Source organism: Episyrphus balteatus, chromosome 4 (genome assembly GCF_945859705.1).
Source record: "Episyrphus balteatus chromosome 4, idEpiBalt1.1, whole genome shotgun sequence".
NCBI lineage: Eukaryota > Metazoa > Arthropoda > Insecta > Diptera > Syrphidae > Episyrphus > Episyrphus balteatus.
Genome location: NC_079137.1, coordinates 23561177 through 23577238, shown reverse-complemented (window position 1 = coordinate 23577238; position 16062 = coordinate 23561177).

Here is a 16062-nt window from a genome sequence, read left to right as displayed (position 1 = left end):
GGTTGTCATACAAAAAAAAATTGAAAAAAATATCTGAAATTAAAGCTTTATTTTTTGTTCTGCAGCTCATTGATGAAAATTTTTTTATTCTTTTTTCTAAGCAACTAAGAGATATAATAAGGGCATCTAATTAAAGCTGAAGATGTAAGCTTTCCAACGATATACAATTTATTATAAGCTGAAGATGTAAGCTTTCCAACGATATACAATTTATTATCATACAAAAAAAAATTGAAAAAAATATCTGAAATTAAAGCTTTATTTTGTTTTTTTTTCTGCAGCTCATTGATTAAAAATTTTTTATTTTTTTTTCTAAACAACTTAAAGATATGTTTATGGCATTTAATAAAAGCTGAAGATGTAAGCTTTCCAACGATATACAATTTATTATAGGTTGTCATACAAAAAAAATAGAAAAAAATATCTGAAATTAAAGTTTTTTTTCTGTTCTGCAGCTCATTTATTAAAAATGTTTAATTCTTTTTTCTAAGCAACTTAGAGATATGATTAGGGCATCTCATTAAAGCTGACGATGTAAGCTTTCCAACGATATACGATTTATTATAGGTTGTCATACAAAAAAAAATTGAAAAAAATATCTGAAATTAAAGTTTTTTTTTTGTTCTGCAGCTCATTGATTAAAAATTTTATATTCTTTTTTCTAAGCAACTTACAGATATAATTAGGGCATTTAATTAAAGCTGAAGATGTAAGCTTTCCAACGATATACAATATGTTATAGGTTGTCATAAAAAAAAAAATTGAAAAAAATATCTGAAATTAAAGTTTTTTTTTGTATTCTTTTTTCTGTTCTTTTTTCTAAGCAACTTAGAGATATGATTAGGACATCTAATAAAAGCTGAAGATGTAAGCTTTCCAGCGTTATACAATTTATTATAGGTTGTCATACAAAAAAAAATTGAAAAAAATATCTGAAATTAAAGCTTTTTTTTTTGTTCTGCAGCTCATTGATCAAAAAATTTATATTCTTTTTTCTAAGCAACTTAGAGATATGATAAGGGTATCTCATTAAAGCTGAAGATGGAAGCTTTCCAACGATATACAATTTATTATAGATTGTCATACAAAAAAAAATTGAAAAAAATATCTGAAATTAAAGCTTTTTTTTTGTTCTGCAGCTCATTGATCAAAAAATTTGTATTCTTTTTTCTAAGCAACTTAGAGATATGATTAGGGCATTTAATTAAAGCTGAAGATGTAAGCTTCCAACGATATACAATTTATTATAGGTTGTCATACAAAAAAAAATTGAAAAAAATATCTGAAATTAAAGCTTTATTTTTTGTTCTGCAGCTCATTGATGAAAATTTTTTTATTCTTTTTTCTAAGCAACTAAGAGATATAATAAGGGCATCTAATTAAAGCTGAAGATGTAAGCTTTCCAACGATATACAATTTATTATAAGCTGAAGATGTAAGCTTTCCAACGATATACAATTTATTATCATACAAAAAAAATTGAAAAAAATATCTGAAATTAAAGCTTTATTTTGTTTTTTTTCTGCAGCTCATTGATTAAAAATTTTTTATTTTTTTTCTAAGCAACTTAAAGATATGTTTATGGCATTTAATAAAAGCTGAAGATGTAAGCTTTCCAACGATATACAATTTATTATAGGTTGTCATACAAAAAAAATAGAAAAAAATATCTGAAATTAAAGTTTTTTTTTTGTTCTGCAGCTCATTTATTAAAAATGTTTAATTCTTTTTTCTAAGCAACTTAGAGATATGATTAGGGCATCTCATTAAAGCTGACGATGTAAGCTTTCCAACGATATACAATTTATTATAGGTTGTCATACAAAAAAAAATTGAAAAAAAATTCTGAAATTAAAGCTTTTTTTTGTTCTGGAGCTCACTGATGAAAAATGTTTTATTCTTTTTTCTAAGAAACTTAGAGATATGAGTAGGGCATCTAATTAAAGTTGAAAATGTAAGCTTTCCAACGATATACAATTTATTATAGATTGTCATTAAAAAAAAATAGAAAAAAATATCTGAAATTAAAGTTTTTTTTTTTGTTCTGCAGCTCATTGATTAAAAATTTTATATTCTTTTTTCTTAGCAACTTAGAGATATAATTAGGGCATTAAATTAAAGCTGAAGATGTAAGCTTTCCAACGATATACAATTTGTTATAGGTTGTCATACAAAAAAAAATTGAAAAAAATATCTGAAATTAAAGTTTTTTTTTCTGTTCTGCAGCTCATTGATTAAAAATTTTATATTCTTTTTTCTTAGCAACTTAGAGATATAATTAGGGCATTAAATTAAAGCTGAAGATGTAAGCTTTCCAACGATATACAATTTGTTATAGGTTGTCATACAAAAAAAAATTGAAAAAAATATCTGAAATTAAAGTTTTTTTTTCTGTTCTGCAGCTCATTGATTAAAAATTTTATATTCTTTTTTCTTAGCAACTTAGAGATATAATTAGGGCATTAAATTAAAGCTGAAGATGTAAGCTTTCCAACGATATACAATATGTTATAGGTTGTCATAAAAAAAAAATTGAAAAAAATATCTGAAATTAAAGTTTTTTTTTCTGTTCTGCAGCTCATTGATTAAAAATTTTATATTCTTTTTTCTTAGCAACTTAGAGATATAATTAGGGCATTAAATTAAAGCTGAAGATGTAAGCTTTCCAACGATATACAATTTGTTATAGGTTGTCATACAAAAAAAAATTGAAAAAAATATCTGAAATTAATGCTTTATTTTGTTTGTTCTGCAGCTCATTGATTAAAATGTTTTATTTTTTTTTCTAAGCAACATAGAGATTTAACTAAGGCATCATATTAAAGCTGAAGATGTAAGCTTTCCAACGATATACAATTTGTTATAGGTTGTCATACAAAAAAAAATTGAAAAAAATATCTGAAATTAAAGTTTTTTTTTCTGTTCTGCAGCTCATTGATTAAAAATTTTATATTCTTTTTTCTTAGCAACTTAGAGATATAATTAGGGCATTAAATTAAAGCTGAAGATGTAAGCTTTCCAACGATATACAATTTGTTATAGGTTGTCATACAAAAAAAAATTGAAAAAAATATCTGAAATTAATGCTTTATTTTGTTTGTTCTGCAGCTCATTGATTAAAATGTTTTATTTTTTTTTCTAAGCAACATAGAGATTTAACTAAGGCATCATATTAAAGCTGAAGATGTAAGCTTTCCAACGATATACAATTTATTATAGGTTGTCAAACAAAAAAAAAATTGAAAAAAATATCTGAAATTAAAGCTTTTTTTTGTTCTGCAGCTCACTGATGAAAATTTTTTATTCTTTTTTCTAAGCAACTAAGAGATATAATAAGGGCATCTAATTAAAGCTGAAGATGTAAGCTTTCCAACGATATACAATTTATTATAGGTTGTCATACAAAAAAAATAGAAAAAAATATCTGAAATTAAAGTTTTTTTTTTGTTCTGCAGCTCATTTATTAAAAATGTTTTATTCTTTTTTCTAAGCAACTTAGAGATATGATTAGGGCATCTTATTAAAGCTGAAGATGTAAGCTTTCCAACGATATACAATGTATTTTAGGTTGTCATACAAAAAAAAATTGAAAAAAATATCTGAAATTAAAGCTTTATTTTTTGTTCTGCAGCTCATTGATTAAAAATTTTGTATTCTTTTTTCTAAGCAACTAAGAGATATAATAAGGGCATCTAATTAAAGCTGAAGATGTAAGCTTTCCAACGATATACAATTTATTATAGGTTGTCATACAAAAAAAATAGAAAAAAATATCTGAAATTAAAGTTTTTTTTTTGTTCTGCAGCTCATTTATTAAAAATGTTTTATTCTTTTTTCTAAGCAATTTAGAGATATGATAAGGGGATCTTATTAAAGCTGAAGATGTAAGCTTTCCAACGATATACAATTTATTATAGGTTGTCATACAAAAAAAAATTTAAAAAAATATCTGAAATTAAATCTTTTTTTTGTTCTGCAGCTCACTGATGAAAAATGTTTTATTCTTTTTTCTAAGCAACTTGGAGATATGAGAAGGGCATCTAATTAAAGTTGAAAATGTAAGCTTTGCAACGATATACAATTTATTATAGATTGTCATAAAAAAAAATAGAAAAAAATATCTGAAATTAAAGTTTTTTTTTTGTTCTGCAGCTCATTTATTAAAAATGTTTTATTCTTTTTTCTAAGCAACTTAGAGATATGATTAGGGCATCTTATTTAGCTGAAGATGTAAGCTTTCCAACGATATACAATTTGTTATAGGTTGTCATACAAAAAAAAAATGGAAAAAATATCTGAAATTAATGCTTTATTTTGTTTGTTTTGCAGCTCATTGATTAAAATTTTTTATTCTTTTTTTTAAGCAACATAGAGATTTTACTAAGGCATCATATTAAAGCTGAAGATGTAAGCTTTCCAACGATATACAATTTGTTATAGGTTGTCATACAAAAAAAAATTGAAAAAAATATCTGAAATTAAAGCTTTTTTTTGTTCTGCAGCTCACTGATGAAAAATGTTTTATTCTTTTTTCTAAACAACTTAGAGATATGAGTAGGGCATCTAATTAAAGTTGAAGATGTAAGCTTTCCACCGATATACAATTTATTATAGGTTGTCATACAAAAAAAAATTGAAAAGAATATCTGAAATTAAAGCTTTTTTTTTTGTTCTGCAGCTCATTGATTAAAAATTTTTTATTCTTTTTTCTAAGAAACTTAGAGATATGATTAGGACATCTAAATAAAGCTGAAGATGTAAGCTTTCCAACGATATACAATTTATTATAGGTTGTCATACAAAAAAATATTGAAAAAAATATCTGAAATTAAAGTTTTTTTTTGTTCTGCAGCTCATTGATGAAAATTTTTTATTTTTTTTTCAAAGCAACTTAGAGATATGATAAGGGCATCTAATTAAAGCTGAAAATGTAAGCTTTCCAACGATATACAATTTATTATAGGTTGTCATACAAATAAAATTGAAAAAAATATCTGAAATTAAACTTTTTTTTTGTTCTGCAGCTCATTGATTAAAAATTTTTTATTCTTTTTTCTAAGCAACTTAGAGATATGATTAGGGCATCTAATAAAATCTGAAGATGTAAGCTTTCAACGATATACAATTTATTATAGGTTGTCATACAAAAAAAAATTGAAAAAAATATCTGAAATTAAAGCTTTTTTTTTGTTCTGCAGCTCATTGATGAAAATTTTTTATTTTTTTTTTAAAAGCAACTTAGAGATATGATTAGGGCATCTAATTAAAGCTGAAAATGTAAGCTTTCCAACGATATACAATTTATTATAGGTTGTCATACAAAAAGAAATTGAAAAAAATATCTGAAATTAAAGCTTTTTTTTTGTTCTGCAGCTCATTGATTAAAAATTTTGTATTCTTTTTTCTAAGCAACTTAGAGATATGATTAGGACATCTTATTAAAGCTGATATACAATTTATTATAGGTTGTCATACAAAAAAAATTGAAAAAAATATCTGAAATTAAACTTTTTTTTTGTTCTGCAGCTCATTGATTAAAAATTTTGTATTCTTTTTTCTAAGCATTTTAGAGATATGATTAGGGCATCTAATTAAACCTGAAGATGTAAGCTTTCCAACGATATACAATTTATTATAGGTTGTCATACAAAAATAAAATTGAAAAAAATATCTGAAATTCAGTGGCGTATCCAGAAAAAATTTTGGAGGGGGCTGGAAAATTTTTCAAACATTTGTTAGAGGGTAAATGTGCGAAAAAATGTTAATTTCTTTTTATTAATTTTTGATCGAGAGCTAAACGCTGTGCTGCGGTACTGAAAGTGGTATAGTAGCATTATACTGCTCTCAAAAGATTAGTACTACTGTCTCCTCCTTTCACATTCAGAGTGCCTAGTGTTTTTTCAAAGTTCTTGTGTCCCAAACATTTTACACAAACAGCAAGGAGTTGAGTCATCCTTAAAAAAAAAACTCTTTATTTCGTTCGAACTTTGTCATGTGCTGAATCCAAAACTGTTTACAGATTTATTCCTATCACGTCAAGAGTTTTTGGGCTATACTCATCAATTTTTTCATTATATACGGTACGTGAAATGAAATATCAATATTCTTCATTTCGATCGGTTTCGAACTGTGAAAACTGAAGGATGTTCCATTTTTATTTTGTTTCTAAAGTGAAATTACTGCAATTGCAGATTCATTGAAAAAGGCCCCCAAATTTACGAACAGAAACATAGTGAATTGAATTCGATTAGAAAGTCTAAATGAGTGAAAAAATGCAAAACACCTATTTCACTCTCGGCAAGTGAAATGCAGAACGTGAAAGTCTCTAAAACTAATTTTGAATGAAATTCTTTTTGATGTTTACTCCGAAATATATATGTTTTTTCGTAATATGTTGCTCTTTAATCCAAATCGGAAGCGCAAACTGCAATTTTCTTAAAGAAACCTGTTGACCACTTAGATTTTGAGATATCAAAAATTTCTATTTCCAATATCTTTGAAAAAAATATTATTAAAAAAAAAAAAGTAAATTAATGATCAAATACGGCGTTTTGAGATTTCATAAGAAGTTTTGCAAAAATTAAACGGTGATGTAATTGGACGTCAAAATACTATAAAAAATTATCTAAAGAATTCGGAATTGGACTAAAATCCGAAAAAAAAAATTATCACAACCCTCATCGTCACCTAAGGCTTTTACTCAAACAAACCCAAACAGCCGTTTCAGAATTTGGAGGGGGCTCAAGCATCTGTGTTGCCTCTAAATCTCTAAGATTTACGAATAAGTTTCAGTTAATCATGTACATTATGGTGAAATCAGCTAAATAAAAACATGATCTTGAAGGCTTGGGGGGGGCTTGAGCCCCCTGAGCCCCCCCCTCAATACGCCACTGCTGAAATTAAACCTTTTTTTTTGTTCTGCAGCTCATTGATTAAAAATTTTTATTCTTTTTTCTAAGCAACTTAGAGATATGATTAGGGCATCTTATTAAAGCTGAAGATGTAAGCTGTCATACGAAAAAAAAATTGAAAAAAATATCTGAAATTAAAGCTTTTTTTTTTTTTGTTCTGCAGCTCATTGATTAAAAATTTTTTATTCTTTTTCCAATCAACTTAGAGATATGATTAGGGCATCTAATTAAAGCTGAAGATGTAAGCTTTCCAACGATATACAATTTATTATAGGTTGTCATACAAAAAAAAATTGAACAAAATATCTGAAATTAAAGCTTTTTTTTTTTGTTCTGCAGCTCATTGATTAAATAATTTTTATTCTTTTTTCTAAGCAAGTTAGAGATATGGGCATCTTATTAAAGCTGAAGATGTAAGCTTTCCCACGATATACAATTTATTATAGGTTGTTATACAAAAAAAAAATTGAAAAAAATATCTGAAATTAAAGCTTTTTTTTTTTGTTCTGCAGCTCATTGATTAAAAAATTTTTATTCTTTTTTCTAAGCAACTTAGAGATATGGGCATCTTATTAAAGCTGAAGATGTAAGCTTTCCAACGATATACAATTTATTATAGGTTGTCATACAAAAAAAAAATTGAAAAAAATATCTGAAATTAAAGCTTTTTTTTTTGTTCTGCAGCTCATTGATTAAAAAATTTTTATTCTTTTTTCTAAGCAACTTTGAGATATGGGCATCTTATTAAAGCTGAAGATGTAAGCTTTCCAACGATATACAATTTATTATAGGTTGTCATATAAAAAAAATAGAAACAAAATATCTGAAATTAAACGTTTTTTCTTGTTCTGCAGCTCATTGATTAAAAATGTTTTATTCTTTTTTTCTAAGCAACTTAGAGATATGATTAGGGCATCTTATTTAAGCTGAAGATGTAAGCTTTCCAACGATATACAATTTATTATAGGTTGTCATACAAAAAAAAATTGAAAAAAATATCTGAAATTAAAGCTTTTTTTTTGTTCTGCAGCTGATTGATTAAAAATTTTTATTCTTTTTACTAAGCAACTGAGGGATATGATTAGGGCATCTAATTAAAGCTGAAGATGTAAGCTTTCCAATGATATACAATTTATTATAGGTTGTCATACAAAAAAAAATTGATCATTGATTAAAAAATTTTTATTCTTTTACTTTTACTTAGAGATATGATTAAAGCATCTTATTAGAGCTGAAGATGTAAGCTTTCCAACGTTATACAATTTATTATAGGTTGTCATACAAAAAAAAATGGACAAAAAATATTTGAAATTAAAGCTTTATTTTTGTTCTACAGCTTATTGATGAAAAATTTTTTATTCTTTTTCTAAGCAACATAGAGATATAATTAGGGCATCCAATTAAAGCTGAAGAAGTAAGCTTTCCAACGATATACAATTTATTATAGGTTGTCATACAAAAAAAAATTAAAAAAAATATCTGAAATTAAAGCTTTTTTTTTGTTCTGCAGCTTATTGATTAAAAATTTTTTATTCTTTTTTCTAAGCAACTTAGAGATATAATTAAAGCATCTAAATAAAGCTGAAGATGTAAGCTTTCCAGCGATATACAATTTATTATAGGTTGTCATACAAAAAAAAAATTGAAAAAAATATCTGAAATTAAAGCTTTTTTTTTGTTCTGCAGCTCATTGATTAAAAATTGTTTATCCTTTTTTCTAAGTAACTTAGAGATATGATTAGGATATCTAATCAAAGCTGAAGATGTAAGCTTTCCAACGATATACAATTTATTATAGGTTGTCATACAAAAAAAAATTGAAAAAAATATCTGAAATTAAAGCTTTTTTTTTGTTCTGCAGCTTATTGATTAAAAATTTTTTATTCTTTTTTCTAAGCAACTTAAAGATATGATTAAAGAATTTAATTTCCAACGATATATAATTTATTATAGGTTGTCATACAAAAAAAAATTAAAAAAATAACTGAAACTAAAGCTTTTTTTTTTTTGTTCTGCAGCTGATTGATTAAAAAATTTTTATTCTTTTTTCTAATCAACTTAGAGATATGATAAGGGCATCTTATTAAAGCTGAAGATGTAAGCTTTCCAACGATATACAATTTATTATAGGTTGTCATACAAAAAAAAAATTGAAAAAACATCTGAAATTAAAGTTTTTTTTTGTTCTGCAGCTCATTGATGAAAAATTTTTTATTCTTTTTTCTAAGCAACTTAGAGATATGATTAGGGCATCTAATTAAAGCTGAAGATGTAAGCTTTCCAACGATATACAATTTATTATAGGTTGTCATACAAAAAAAAATTGAAAAAAATATCTGAAATTAAAGCTTTTTTTTTGTTCTGCAGCTCATTGATTAAAATTTTTTTATTCTTTTTTCTAAGCAACTAAGAGATATGATTAGGGCATCTAGTTAAAGCTGAAGATGTAAGCTTTCGAGCGATATACAATTTATTATAGGTTGTCATACAAAAAAAAATTGAAAAAAATATCTGAAATTAAACGTTTTTTTTTGTTCTGCAGCTCATTGATTAAAAATTTTTTATTCTTTTTTCTAAGCAACTTAGAGATATTATTATTAAAGCTGAAGAAGTAAGCTTTCCAAAGATATACAATTTATTATAGGTTGTCATACAAAAAAAAATTGAAAAAAATATCTGAAATTAAAGCTTTTTTTTTGTTCTGCATCTCATTGATTAAAAATTTTTTATTCTTTTTTCTAAGCAACTTAGAGATATGATTAGGGCATCTAATTAAAGCTGAAGATGTAAGCTTTCCAACGATATACAATTTATTATAGGTTGTCATACAAAAATAATAGAAAAAAAATATCTGAAATTAAACGTTTTTTTTTTTGTTCTGCAGCTCATTGATTAAAATTTTTTTATTCTTTTTTCTAAGCAACTTAGAGATATGATTAGGGCATCTAGTTAAAGCTGAAGATGTAAGCTTTCCAACGATATACAATTTATTATAGGTTGTCATACAAAAATAATAGAATAAAAATATCTGAAATTAAACGTTTTTTTTTTGTTCTGCAGCTCATTGATTAAAATTTTTTTATTCTTTTTTCTAAGCAACTTAGAGATATGATTAGGGCATCTAATTAAAGCTGAAGATGTAAGCTTTCCAACGATATACAATTTATTATAGGTTGTCATACAAAAAAAAATTGAAAAAAATATCTGAAATTAAAGCTTTTATTTTGTTCTGCAGCTCATTGATTAAAAATTTTGTATTCTTTTTTCTAAGCAACTTAGAGATATGATTAGGGCAATTTAAAAAAGCTGAAGATGTAAGCTTTCCAACGATATACAATTTATTACATGTTGTCATACAAAAAAAAATTGAAAAAAATATCTGAAATTAAAGCTTTTTTTTTTGTTCTGCAGCTCATTGATTAAATTTTTTTTATTCTTTTTTCTAAGCAACTTAGAGGTATGATTAGGGCATCTAATTAAAGCTGAAGATGTAAGCTTTCCAGCGATATACAATTTATTATAGGTTGTCATAAAAAAAAAAAATGAAAAAAATATCTGAAATTAAAGCTTTTTTTTTGTTCTGCAGCTCATTGATTAAAAAATTTTTATTCTTTTTTCTAACCAACTTACAGATATGATTAGGGCATCTTATTAAAGCTGAAGATGTAAGCTTTCCAACGATATACAATTTATTATAGGTTGTCATACAAAAAAAATTGAAAAAAATATCTATAATTAAAGCTTTTTTTTTGTTCTGCAGCTCATTGATTAAAAAATGTTTATTCTTTTTTCTAAGCAACTTAGAGATATGATTAGGGCATCTAATTAAAGCTGAAGATGTTAGCTTTCCAACGATATAAAATTTATAATAGGTTGTCATACAAAAAAAATTGAAAAAAATATCTGAAATTTAAGCTTTTTTTTCTGCAGCTCATTGATGAAAAATTTTTCATTCTTTTTTTCTAAGCAACCTAGAGATGTGATAAGGGCATTAAATTTAAGCTGAAGATGTAAGCTTTCCAACGATATACAATTTATTATAGGTTGTCATACAAAAAAAATTAAAAAAAAATATCTGAAATTAAATCTTTTTTTTTGTTCTGCAGCTCATTGATGAAAAATTTTTTATTCTTTTTTCTAATCAACTTAGAGATATGATAAGGGCATCTAATTAAAGCTGAAGGTAAGCTTTCCAACGATATACAATTTATTATAGGTTGTCATACAAAAAAAAATTGAAAAAATATCTGAAATTAAAGCTTTTTTTTTGTTCTGCAGCTCATTTATGAAAAAATTTTTATTCTTTTTTCCTAGCAACTGAGAGATATGATAAGGGCATCTTAATAAAGCTGAAGATGTAAGCTTTCCGACGATATACAATTTATTATAGGTTGTCATACAAAAAAATATTGAAAAAAATATCTGAAATTAAAGCTTTTTTTTTGTTCTGCAGCTCTTTCATTAAAAATTTTCATTCTTTTTTCTAAGCAACTTAGAGATATAATTAAAGCATCTAATTAAAGCTGAAGATGTAAGCTTTCCAGCGATATACAATTTATTATAGGTTGTCATACAAAAAAAAAATTGAAAAAAATATCTGAAATTAAAGCTTTTTTTTTGTTCTGCAGCTGATTGATTAAATTTTTTTTATTCTTTTTTCTAAGCAACTTAGAGATATGATTAAAGCATTTAATTTCCAACGATATACAATTTATTATAGGTTGTCATACAAAAAAAAATTAAAAAAATAACTGAAACTAAAGCTTTTTTTTTTTTGTTCTGCAGCTGATTGATTAAAAAATTTTTATTCTTTTTTCTAAGCAACTTAGAGATATGATTAAAGCATCTAATTAAAGCTGAAGGTAAGCTTTCCAACGATATACAATTTATTATAGGTTGTCATACAAAAAAAAATTGAAAAAATATCTGAAATTAAAGCTTTTTTTTTGTTCTGCAGCTCATTTATGAAAAAATTTTTATTCTTTTTTCCTAGCAACTGAGAGATATGATAAGGGCATCTTAATAAAGCTGAAGATGTAAGCTTTCCGACGATATACAATTTAATATAGGTTGTCATACAAAAAAATATTGAAAAAAATATCTGAAATTAAAGCTTTTTTTTTGTTCTGCAGCTCTTTCATTAAAAATTTTCATTCTTTTTTCTAAGCAACTTAGAGATATAATTAAAGCATCTAATTAAAGCTGAAGATGTAAGCTTTCCAGCGATATACAATTTATTATAGGTTGTCATACAAAAAAAAATTGAAAAAAATATCTGAAATTAAAGCTTTTTTTTTGTTCTGCAGCTGATTGATTAAATTTTTTTTATTCTTTTTTCTAAGCAACTTAGAGATATGATTAAAGCATTTAATTTCCAACGATATACAATTTATTATAGGTTGTCATACAAAAAAAAATTAAAAAAATAACTGAAACTAAAGCTTTTTTTTTTTTGTTCTGCAGCTGATTGATTAAAAAATTTTTATTCTTTTTTCTAAGCAACTTAGAGATATGATTAAAGCATCTAATTAAAGCTGAAGATGTAAGCTTTCCAGCGATATACAATTTATTATAGGTTGTCATACAAAAAAAAATTGAAAAAAATATCTGAAATTAAAGCTTTTTTTTTGTTCTGCAGCTGATTGATTAAAAATTTTTTATTCTTTTTACTAAGCAACTGAGGGATATGATTAGGGCATCTAATTAAAGCTGAAGATGTAAGCTTTCCAATGATATACAATTTATTATAGGTTGTCATACAAAAAAAAATTGAAAAAAATATCTGAAATTAAAGCTTTTTTTTTGTTCTGCAGCTCATTCATTAAAAAATTTTTATTCTTTTACTTTTACTTAGAGATATGATTAAAGCATCTTATTAAAGCTGAAGATGTAAGCTTTCCAACGTTATACAATTTATTATAGGTTGTCATACAAAAAAAAAATGGACAAAAAATATTTGAAATTAAAGCTTTATTTTTGTTCTACAGCTTATTGATGAAAAATTTTTTATTCTTTTTCTAAGCAACATAGAGATATAATTAGGGCATCCAATTAAAGCCGAAGAAGTAAGCTTTCCAACGATATACAATTTATTATAGGTTGTCGTACAAAAAAAAAATTAAAAAAATAACTGAAACTAAAGCTTTTTTTTTTGTTCTGCAGCTGATTGATTAAAAATTTTGTATTCTTTTTTCTAAGCAACTTAGAGATATAATTAAAGCATCTAAATAAAGCTGAAGATGTAAGCTTTCCAGCGATATACAATTTATTATAGGTTGTCATACAAAAAAAAAATTGAAAAAAATATCTGAAATTAAAGCTTTTTTTTTGTTCTGCAGCTCATTGATTAAAAATTGTTTATACTTTTTTCTAAGTAACTTAGAGATATGATTAGGACATCTAATCAAAGCTGAAGATGTAAGCTTTCCAACGATATACAATTTATTATAGGTTGTCATACAAAAAAAATTGAAAAAAATATCTGAAATTAAAGCTTTTTTTTTGTTCTGCAGCTGATTGATTAAAAATTTTTTATTCTTTTTTCTAAGCAACTTAGAGATATGATTAAAGCATTTAATTTCCAAAGATATATAATTTATTATAGGTTGTCATACAAAAAAAAAAATTTAAAAAATAACTGAAACTAAAGCTTTTTTTTTGAAGTGAAAACTTCTTTAGTATCGTAGTGATTTGAAACAAGATGAAACGAAAACGCGACACGACTTCAACTTGTTATAACTTTTTTGTTTTAATAGATAGATGAATGAAATTTGTAATGTAGATAGGTAATTAAATAAATTATAATTGTACAAAATTTCAATTAATTTCATATTCAAAATTCTGAGATAACGGTAAAAAGATGTTCTTTTCCAACACACGTTATATCTTTTGATCTAGTGCACATACAAATCTGGTTTAACTTTAATACGCATGCTGATAACATAACCTTTTATTTGATATATCACACATAACGTTACGTGCTCTACAAGTTACACAATCTTAAATTTAAAAATACCTCAAAACACCTCTGGAGATCTTTTAGCGATGACCAGCTACCAGTGTAGGAAGTACCGTAATCTCAGTATGGAAATTCGACATGGTTGACTTTAAAAAATTCTAACTTCTCTTGTAGACATCTTTGAAATAAGATTTATGCATTATTATACAAGGTGACACAATAAGCTTTCACATGGTATAACATTTTTTATAGGTTGTCAAACAAAAAAATTGATTTAATAGCATGAGAACATAAAAATAAATGTTGTTTTGCTTTTTTTTATGAAATTTCATCGAGTTTAAAAAATTCTAGCACTTTTTGTAGATGTCTCATAGGTCTGATCGATATATATATTTTGAGCTTAGACAATAAGCTTTCAGATGGTATTAAATTTTTTATAGGTTGTTAGGGAAAAAATGCATTTAATAGCGTTAGAAGATAAAAATACGTGTTTTTTCGCTTTTTCATGGAAATTGATCGAGTTCAAAAAATTCTAGCTCTTTTTGTAGACGTCTCATAGACCTGATCGAAAACATGGAATTGAAGGTGATAGAATAGAAATAAATAGGTAGATTTTTTCTATTTTTCTCAAAAGGTTTCACTTCTACCGCGTGTGAATTGCACACATGATTTTTTTTTTTTGTTCTGCAGCTGATTGATTAAAAATTTTGTATTCTTTTTTCTAAGCAACTTAGAGATATAATTAAAGCATCTAATTAAAGCTGAAGATGTAAGCTTTCAAGCGATATACAATTTATTATAGGTTGTCATACAAAAAAAAATTGAAAAAAATATCTGAAATTAAAGCTTTTTTTTTGCTCTGCAGCTCATTGATTAAAAATTTTTATTCTTTTTTCTAAGCAACTAAGATATATGATTAGGACATCTAATCAAAGCTGAAGATGTAAGCTTTCCAACGATATACAATTTATTATAGGTTGTCATACAAAAAAAAATTGAAAAAAATATCTGAAATTAAAGCTTTTTTTTTGTTCTGCAGCTCATTGATTAAAAATTTTTATTCTTTTTACTAAGCAACTGAGGGATATGATTAGGGCATCTAATTAAAGCTGAAGATGTAAGCTTTCCAACGATATACAATTTATTATAGGTTGTCATACAAAAAAAAATTGAAAAAAATATCTGAAATTAAAGCTTTTATTTTGTTCTGCAGCTCATTGATTAAAAATTTTTTATTCTTTTTTCTAAGCAACTTAGAGATATGATTAGGGCATTTTAAAAAAGCTGAAGATGTAAGCTTTCCAACGATATACAATTTATTATAGGTTGTCATACAAAAAAAAATTGAAAAAAATATCTGAAATTAAAGCATTTTTTTTGTTCTGCAGCTTATTGATTAAAAATTTTTTATTCTTTTTTCTAAGCAACTTAAAGATATGATTAAAGCATTTAATTTCCAACGATATATAATTTATTATAGGTTGTCATACAAAAAAAAAATTAAAAAAATAACTGAAACTAAAGCTTTTTTTTTTTGTTCTGCAGCTGATTGATTAAAATTTTTTTATTCTTTTTTCTAAGCAACTTAGAGATATAATTAAAGCATCTAATTAAAGCTGAAGATGTAAGCTTTCAAGCGATATACAATTTATTATAGGTTGTCATACAAAAAAAAATTGAAAAAAATATCTGAAATTAAAGCTTTTTTTTTTGTTCTGCAGCTGATTGATTAAAATTTTTTTATTCTTTTTACTAAGAAACTGAGAGATATGATTAGGGCATCTAATTAAAGCTGAAGATGTAAGCTTTCCAACGATATACAATTTATTATAGGTTGTCATACCAAAAAAAAATTGAAAAAAATATCTGAAATTACAGATTTTTTTTGTTCTGCAGCTCATTGATTAAAAATTTTTTATTCTTTTTGCTAAACAACTTAGAGATATGATTAGGGCATCTAATTAAAGCTGAAGATGTAAGCTTTCCAACGATATACAATTTATTATAGGTTGTCATACAAAAAAAAAATTAAAAAAATAAGTGAAACTAAAGCTTTTTTTTTTGTTCTGCAGCTGATTGATTAAAAATTTTTTATTCTTTTTTCTAAGCAACTTAGAGATATAATTAAAGCATCTTATTAAAGCTGAAGATGTAAGCTTTCCAGCGATATACAATTTATTATAGGTTGTCATA